The sequence below is a fragment of the Gorilla gorilla genome, chromosome 19 (assembly GCF_029281585.2).
Source record: "Gorilla gorilla gorilla isolate KB3781 chromosome 19, NHGRI_mGorGor1-v2.1_pri, whole genome shotgun sequence".
NCBI lineage: Eukaryota > Metazoa > Chordata > Mammalia > Primates > Hominidae > Gorilla > Gorilla gorilla.
The window spans coordinates 112,662,118-112,671,278 of record NC_073243.2 but is presented as its reverse complement, the minus strand read 5'-3'; the positions used below and the strand labels follow the sequence as shown (position 1 = coordinate 112,671,278).

General features: G+C 57.2%; 1 long non-coding RNA gene across 11 annotated transcripts in view; it reads right to left on the bottom strand.

Moving 5' to 3' along the window:
* Positions 1–4,893: 4,893 nt before the first annotated feature.
* Positions 4,894–9,161, bottom strand: part of LOC129527934 (uncharacterized) — a 52,486-nt gene continuing 48,218 nt past the window's right edge. For 10 of the 11 annotated variants that reach the window (XR_010131878.1, XR_010131872.1, XR_010131873.1 and 7 more), the window contains 2 exons: positions 6,086–6,143; positions 4,894–5,992 (listed from right to left, as the gene is read on the bottom strand). This is a non-coding gene — a long non-coding RNA (uncharacterized lncRNA). Of the gene's footprint in view, positions 5,993–6,085; positions 6,144–8,041; positions 8,275–8,367; positions 8,426–9,161 lie in introns of all 11 variants that reach the window. The other variant, XR_010131870.1, reaches the window with a different exon arrangement.

Here is a 9,161-nt window from a genome sequence, read left to right as displayed (position 1 = left end):
AAGGACCATAGAAAATCATCAAGCTTGTGTTGAAAGCATTTTATAGTTGGGGAAACAGCCATTCAGCCAGGCCGGCACTGCAGGGGGGACAGAGAGAAACGAGCCATCATCCCTGCTTCCCAGGAGCTTAGAGACAAGTGTTAAGATTTTTATAAACATCTTCATTCATCTGCTTTAAATTGTTGAAAGGTTCTCCATCAACTCCTGGACTCAGTTCAGCCTCCTTGGTGTGGCATTCAAGACCTTGTGTGATATGACCGCTTTGGCCTCCTCATAGGTCTCTTCCCCTTCTTTGAGCCACTTGGCTCTATTGTTTTGCCTACACTGGGCTGAGTTTCTGACACTTCAGGACCTGTGTACACAGCTGTCCCTCTGCCAAGAGCACCTCCCTTTCCTCTTTTCCGTCAGCCCACCTCCTCCCTCCTCCCAGTCTTAGGGCTGAGCCCTCTCTGTGAGTGACCTCCGCCAGCCAGAGCTTTCCATCTGGGTTCTTGCCTCCCTGTCCCTCGCTGTGGGGTCGCCTGTTTGTCTTGGTTTTGATGAACACCCTCAGGTCAGAGGTTGCCTCTCAGCATTCTTGTATCTCTGTGCCTAACACAGAGCCTGCCACATAGTTGGTGCCGTAACATCGAGTGCATTACAAATATCACAGGTCCAGGTAGAACATGACTGGGGCCAAAGAGGTTCTGGGCTCAAAGGAAGGGGCACCACAGCCCATGGGGGCTGGAATATGCCCCCTAACACGGAGAACCTTTGTGGTGGACTCAACGCCTTGTCCTTGCTCCAGACCTGCACAGGCATCAGTCCTGACCCGGTCCTGGGTGAACCACACAGGGCAGGTTTAACACGGGCACGTGATCCAATTCTGGCCAACGAGACAAAAGGACAGGTCTCCTGGGGACTTCTGGGAGAGGTTTCCTCGCTCTTAAACTGAGACACGAGAAAAGGAATCGGTCCTTACCAATTCCTTACCCAGCCAAGGACCTTATTGTTACATGTGATGCCTGGACCTGCAGCAGCCACCTTGGACCTGAGGGTCCTGCTTGGCTGATGGAGACTGACAGCGTCATTCTGACCTTGGTTTGCACCTGAACCTTCCTCACCCAGACACCCTTAGGAATAGGAAACGGGACTTGATTTTGCTCTACAAGGAAAAGCGCACAGCCACAAGCAAAGATGGAGAGAACCATCACCCTAACAGTGCTGAGGGGCTGCTGCATTGGTGCACCCTGGTGCAGCAAGACCTCAGCTGTCCTCATTGTTTAAGCCACTCTGAGTTGGTTATCTGTCACTTGCAACCCACGGCACTCTAGTGATTACAGCTTTGAAGAATGGACTGGGCTTCCACAGGTTGGTGCCGGGCAGGAGGGCCTCTCAGGTAGGGGCAGGCTCCCGAGGACAGGCTCAGGGAACCGGAGACCGAGAAGGCGCTGTCCTCTTCACTGCACGCACCCTGGACCAGTGCCGACCCTGATCATGCAGCTCTTCCAGGCCCACTGCTTCTTCCCGTCCACTAGGCCACAGCCGCCCTCCAGGCCCACTATGCACACATCTTCCCCTCCAAGGTTTGTTCTGCCCCTGCCCTGACTCCCAGCCCTGTGGGAGTCCTGACCGCACCTCACCTGGCTCAGACTCTTGACGCTGCCCTGGCTGCCCCACCACTGCCTCTGCCCGAGAGTCACGTGAGGCTGAGAGTAGGGGCAGGGGCAGCAGTGGTGCCAGATGGGGGGCGGTCCAGTGGGAGGAGCCTCAGCCTCGCGAGCTGCTCCGTGGGACTGATGGCTACATGATATTCTGGGCACCTCACGGATCTTCAACTGCAGGTGAAACGGATGCTGGTGGTGGGTGCAGGGCCGCTGGGAGCTGCTGCATGGGTTCCAGAGGCTGGACTGGGGCAGGTGCCAACTGAAGCTGCTGGGGCAGCATGGGCAGGAGGTTCTGCACACAAACCTTGGAGAAGAAGATGTGTGCATAGCGGGTCCACTGCTGCTGCCCCTGCCCTGACTCCCAGCCCTGCCTGGCCCCACCTCACCCTGCTCAGGCTCTGGTGCAACCCTTCCAAAAGCTATTTTCGGAAAATAGCTCCTGTTGGGGCTACAAGATGGAGTGGAAGAGGGCCTTGGGCCACAGGGAAGTGCCTGTGGACTAGGGGGAGTTCATGCACCCCTTCTTTCTCCAGAGGGGCTGGACTCAGGTGAGTATGGGGGTGGGGCTCCTGCACTTCGACACAGGCAGCGGGAGGGTTTTCTCCCCATTCCCTCTGCACTCCCAACTTGAGCTATACTTTTTAAGAAAGTGATTCACCCTGCCTTTGCCCCCTTCCCCAGAACAGAACACGTTGATCATGGGCGATATTTTTCATTGTGCCAAACAGTTGCCATGACCGTCATTAAACCTGTTTAACACCAAATAATAAGGAAAATAAAATAAAAAATTCGGGCTTGGTGCAGAAACTCACCCCAAATAAATCACCTACCAAAATATTTACATAATGGTGGAAATATTCCAAAATTCAATATTTTGGGATTTATACACAAAAGATAAACAAATTAGAGGCCAAGAGGCTGCCAGAAGGGAAAAACGGGGCCTGGGAAGGCCGTTGTGAGGAATGAGCTGGGCCTAAAGAGGCCACTGGCAGGCGGGAGCTGGGCCTGCCGAAGCGGCCGAGAGGCAGGAGCTTTGGACTCGGGAGGCCGCAATGAGGCGAGAGCTAGCTGGGCATGGAGAGTCCGCTGTGAGTCCGCTGTGAGTCTGGGCCCGTGCAGGCCTTCGAGAGGCAGGAGGCCGGGCCTGCAAAGGCCCACTGGAGGTCAAGTTCTGAGCCTGAAGAGGCCACCAAAAGTCAAAAGCGGGGCCTGGGAAGGCCGCCAAGAGCCATGAGCTGGTCTGGGCTGAAAGAGGCCACTGGGAGGCAGGAGGAGCTGGGCCTGGAGAGGCTGACTCGAGGAAGTTTTGCACCTGGAGAGGCCACCGAGAGGACGGAGCTGGGCCCGGGGAGGCCGACTTGCTGCTCTTCCGGGCCCAATTCCAGGCCGACTTGACGACGACTTGGGCCTGCTGGGAGCTGGGCAGGAGCTGAGACCAAAGACGTTGTTGGGAGGCCAGAGTCAGGCCTGGAGACGCAGCCGGGAGGAAGAGCTGGGCCCAGAGAGGATGCCGGGAGGCTGCAAGTGGGTCTGGAGAGGCCGATTTGAGGAGGCCCGGCCTCCGCCTCCCGCATGGCGGCCTCTGCAGGCACAGCTGTTTCTCCTGGCTGCATCTCCCGCCTCCCAGGAAGCTTTTTTGGCTCAGCTCCCGCCTGCGTTTGTACACCCCGAAGTTTCTGCAACCAAGCTCTTCAGACCCACATCCCGCCTCCCAGTACCTGAACAGTCCCAGCTCCGGCTGGAGAACAGAGTCTGTAGGCCCCGCTGTTGCCTCCCAGGGGTGTCTCCAGACCCAGCTCTCGCCTCACCACGACCTCCCAGGCCCAAGTCGCTGCCTGCCTCCCAGCAGCCTGCGTGCGACCCTGCTCCTCCCTCACGGTGGCCTGTTGAGGCAGGGGCTCACGCTGACCTCTCTCAGCGTGAGAGGGGCCGGTGTGAGGCAAGGGGCTCACACTGACCTCTCTCAGCGTGGGAGGGGACGGTGTGAGGCAAGGGGCTCACGCTGACCTCTCTCAGCGTGGGAGGGGCCGGTGTGAAGCAAGGGGCTCCCATGGACCTCTGTCAGTGTGGGAGGGGACGGTGTGAGGCAAGGGCTCACGCTGACCTCTCTCAGCGTGGGAGGGGCCGGTGTGAAGCAAGGGGCTCCCATGGACCTCTGTCAGTGTGGGAGGGGCCTCTGTGAAGCAAGGGGCTTCCATGGACCTCTGTCAGTGTGGGAGGGGCCGGTGTGAGGCAAGGGCTCACGGAGACCTCTCTCAGCGTGGGAGGGGCCGGTGTGAAGCAAGGGGCTCCCATGGACCTCTGTCAGTGTGGGAGGGGCCGGTGTGAGGCAAGGGGCTCCCATGGACCTCTTGTCAGTGTGGGAGGGGCCGGTGTGAAGCAAGGGGCTCCCATGGACCTCTGTCAGTGTGGGAGGGGCCGGTGTGAGGCAAGGGGCTCACGCAGACCTCTCTCAGCATGGGAGGGGCCGGTGTGAGGCAAGGGCTCACGCTGACCTCTCTCAGCGTGGGAGGGGACGCTGTGAGGCAAGGGCTCACGCTGACCTCTCTCAGCGTGGGAGGGGCCGGTGTGAAGCAAGGGGCTCCAATGGACCTCTGTCAGTGTGGGAGGGGCTGTTGTGAAGCAAGGGGCTTCCATGGACCTCTGTCAGTGTGGGAGGGGCCGGTGTGAGGCAAGGGCTCACGGAGACCTCTCTCAGCATGGGAGGGGCCGGTGTGAAGCAAGGGGCTCCCATGGACCTCTGTCAGTGTGGGAGGGGCCGGTGTGAGGCAAGGGGCTCCCATGGACCTCTTGTCAGTGTGGGAGGGGCCGGTGTGAAGCAAGGGGCTCCCATGGACCTCTGTCAGTGTGGGAGGGGCCGGTGTGAGGCAAGGGGCTCACGCAGACCTCTCTCAGCATGGGAGGGGCCGGTGTGAGGCAAGGGCTCACGCTGACCTCTCTCAGCGTGGGAGGGGCCGGTGTGAGGCAAGGGGCTCAGGCTGACCTCTCTCAGCGTGGGAGGGGCCGGTGTGAGGCAAGGGCTCACGGTGACCTCTCTCAGCGTGGGAGGGGCCGGTGTGAGGCAAGGGCTCACACTGACCTCTCTCAGCGTGGGAGGAGCCAGTGTGTGGCAGGGGCTCATGCCTCTGGGCAGGGTACCAGAGGCATGGGCATCAACAGGCCACCGTGAGGGAGGAGCTGGGCCGCATGCGGGCTGCTGGGAGGCAGGCAGGGACTTGGCCCCGGGAGGCCGCCGTGGGGACAAGAGCTGGGCCTGGAGAGGCCCCTGGGAGGCAAGAGCGGGACCTGCAGAGGCCACTCTCCAACCATTGCTGGGCCCGTACAGGCCACCGGGCAGCAGGAATTAGGCCCGAAGAACTTGGCTGGAGAAAGTTCGGGACCTACAAAGGCGGTTGGGAGCTGGGCAGGAGTTGAGCCAAAAGAGCTTGCTTACTTGCTGGGAGGCACGGCCGGGAGATGCCGACTTCAGGACAACTTGGGCCTGCAGAGGTCGCTGGGAGGCCCAAGTTTGGCGTGGAGAAGCCCACCGACCGGAGACCATTTGGGGCCTGCAGGTGCCATCGGAGTGCAGGAGCTCATCCTGGAGAGGCCACCGTGAGTCCTGACCTGGGCCTGGGGAGCTTGGCTTGAGGAAGCTGTGGGCTGACCAAGGATGCCAGGAGATGGGTAGGCACTGAGTCCAAAGAGCTTGTTGAGAGGCAGGAGTCGGGCCTGGAGACGCAGACAGGAAGAGGAGCTTGGCCCGCAGAGGATGCCCGGAGGGTGCAAGTGGGTCTGGAGAGGCCGACCTGAGGAGGTTCTCAGCCCAGAGAGGCCGCCGGAAGGGAAAAACTGGGTCTGGAAAGGCTGTTGTGAGGAATGAGCCCCATGGGCCTGAAGAGGCCACTGGCAGGCGGGAGCTGGGTGTGTAGAAGCTGCTGAAAGGTTGGGAGCTTGGCTTGGGGGATCCACAGTGAGGCAGATGCTGGGCCTGAAGAATCTGCTGTGAGGTAGATGTTACGACTGTAGAGGCCGACGGGAGGCAGAGGCTGGGCCTGGAGGGGCCACCAAGATGCAGGAGCTGGGCCTGGAGAGGCTGCAAAGAAGCATGAGCTGGGCCTGGTGAGGTCGACTTGAGAAAGCTCAGGGCCTGGAGAGAAGGCTGGGCGGCAGGAGCTGGGTCTAAAGAGGCCATTGTAACGATGGAGCTGTGCCTGTGGAGGCTGTTGTGAGGCAGTAGGCTCATCTGCGGAGACTGCCGTGAGGTAGGGTATGGGCCTCAATAGGCCATTGTGAGTCATGAGCTTGGTCTGTAGAGGCTGACTGGAGAGAGTTCTGGGCCTGGCGAGGCTGCCGGGAGGTAGGAGCTGGGCCAAAAGATTTAAGCACATTTACGTTTATTAGGCACTTCATTTCCATTATTACACTGGAATATATAATAAAATAATTATAGAACTCACCATAATGTAGAATCAGTGGGCGTGTTCAGCTTGTTTTCCTGAAACTGGATGGTCCCACCTGAGCGTGATGGGAGAAAGTGACAGATCAATAGGTATTAGATTCTCATAAGCACAGCGCAACCTAGATCCCTCACATGCACGGTTCACAACAGGGTGCGTTCTCCTATGAGAATCTAATGCTGCTGCTCATCTGAGAAGGTGGAGCTCAGGCGGGAATGTGAGCAAAGGGAAGTGGCTGTAAATACAGACGAAGCTTCCCTCACTCCCTCACTCGACACCACTCACCTGCTGTGTGGCTCCTTACGGCTCCATGGCTCAGGGGTTGGGGACCCCTGCTCAAGTGCATCCAAAGCGACCCTTCCCACACCAGTCTTCATAGTAGTCAAGGGCAGCAACCACTTAGCCCCCAAGGCATGTGCCTCAGCTGGCATTTCATCACAATCAACACTAAGTGGAAGCTTGAGACACTGTGAGGTCACTTCCTGGAAATCACCCAAACCCTGGGCCCTGACCCCAAAACCCTAACCCTGGGCCATGACCCTAAAACCCTAACCCTGGGTCCTGACCCTAAAACCCTAACCCTGGGCCATGACCCTAAAACCCTAACCCAGGGCGCTGACCCTAAAAACCTAAACCTGGGCCCAGGCCCTGACCCTAAAACCCTAACCCTGGGCCCTGGCCCCGACCCTAAAACCCTAACCCTGGGCCCTGGCCCTGAGCCAAAAACCCTAACCCTGGGCCCTGGCCCTGACCCTAAAACCCTAACCCTGGGCCCTGGCCTTAAAACCCTAACCCTGGGCCATGACGCTAAAACCCTAACCCTGGGTCCTGACCCTAAAACCCTAACCCTGGGCCCTGACCCTAAAACCCTAACCCTGGGCCCTGACCCTAAAAACCTAACCCTGGGCCCTGGCCCTGACCCTAAAACCCTAACCCTGGGCCCTGGCCCTGACCCTAAAACCCTAACCCTGGGCCCAGGCCCTGACCCTAAAACCCTAACCCTGGGCACTGGCCCTAACCCTGAAACCCTAACCCTGGGCCCTGGACCTGACCCTAAAACCCTAACCCTGGGCCCTGGCACTGATCCTAAAACCCTAACCCTGGGCCCTGGCCCCGAGCCTAAAACCCTAACCCTGGGCCCTGGCCCTGACCCTAAAACACCCCTAGCCCTGGGCCCTGGCCCTGACCCTAAAACAACCCGAACCCTGGGCCCTGGCCCAAATTGTAATGAGGTCTGTTGGGCAAAATTCCATATAAGCATAGTATCAATTAATAAAGCAAATCGTGATAAATTAGTACGATTGACTTTCTGGAGTTTCTGACAATAAAAGTAAGGAAAATGCAGAACACAAAGACAGAGAGTAAAAAGAGAAATTAGGAAAGCATTCTACATGTTTAATAGGAAGACACTGGCCATGTTCGTGCAGCGGCAGTATATCGTGACGTGACATACTTTGGAGAGAAGTTAACAGATGAGGAAGTTGATAAAAATCATCAGAGAAGCAAAATACTGGTAGCGACACTCAAGGAAACCACGAAATTTCCATAACTTATGTCAGCAAAGTGGGAATATTGTACAGTGTGTGTTGAAGTTCCTATACAACATTGTTTATCTGCCCTATGTTTGTTTGTAAGGAATGTATATACTAAAAGTTCTTCTTGCTGTCAAAAGAATATGTGTGAATAAGTCATTTTAACTTATTCTTCTGTTTTTCTTTTATCTTCCTGCCATCATCCCACAGCCTTACTTTAGAAATTTTTTCTTTAGAAAATTGAACAAGTGCCCCTTGTGGTGGCACATACCTCGAGGATGGGAGGCAGGGGTGGAAGGGTCACTTGAGGCCATTAGTTTGACACCAGCCTGGCCAACAAAGTGAGACCCCATGTCTGCAAAACAATTTAAAAATTAGCCAAGTATCGTCATGTATACCTACAGTCCCAGCTACCTCAACTTACGGAGAAAGTTCAGGGCCTGGAGAGAAGGCTGGGAGGCAGGAGCTGGGTCTAAAGAGACCATTGTAACGATGGAGCTGTGCCTGTGGAGGCTGTTGTGAGGCAGTAGGCTCATCTGTGGAGACTGCCGTGAGGTAGGGTATGGGCCTAAATAGGCCATTGTGAGTCATGAGCTTGGTCTGTAGAGGCTGACTGGAGAGAGTTCTGGGCCTGGCGAGGCTGCCGGGATGTAGGAGCTGGGCCAAAAGATTTAAGCACATTTACGTTTATTAGGCACTTCATTTCCATTATTACACTGGAATATATAATAAAATAATTATAGAACTCACCATAATGTAGAATCAGTGGGCGTGTTAAGCTTGTTTTCCTGAAACTGGATGGTCCCACCTGAGCGTGATGGGAGAAAGTGACAGATCAATAGGTATTAGATTCTCATAAGCACAGCGCAACCTAGATCCCTCACATGCACGGTTCACAACAGGGTGCGTTCTCCTATGAGAATCTAATGCTGCTGCTCATCTGAGAAGGTGGAGCTCAGGCGGGAATGTGAGCAAAGGGGAGTGGCTGTAAATACAGACGAAGCTTCCCTCACTCCCTCACTCGACACCACTCACCTGCTGTGTGGCTCCTTACGGCTCCATGGCTCAGGGGTTGGGGACCCCTGCTCAAGTGCATCCAAAGCGACCCTTCCCACACCAGTCTTCATAGTAGTCAAGGGCAGCACCACTTAGCTCCCAAGGCGTGTGCCTCAGCTGGCATTTCATCACAATCAACAGTAAGTGGTAGCCTGAGTCGTTGTGAGGTCACTTCCTGGAAATCACCCTAACCCTGGGCCCCGGGCCCTGACCCTAAAACCCTAACCCTGGGCCCCGGGCCCTGACCCTAAAACCCTAACCCTGGGCCCCGGTCCCTGACCCTGAAGCCCTAACCCTGGGCCCCGGGCCCTGACCCTGAAGCCCTAACCCTGGGCCCCGGTCCCTGACCCTGAAGCCCTAACCCTGGGCCCCGGGCCCGGACCCTGAAGCCCTAACCCTGGGCCCCGGTCCCTGACCCTGAAGCCCTAACCCTGGGCCCCGGGCCCTGACCCTGAAGCCCTAACCCTGGGCCCCGGGCCCTGACCCTG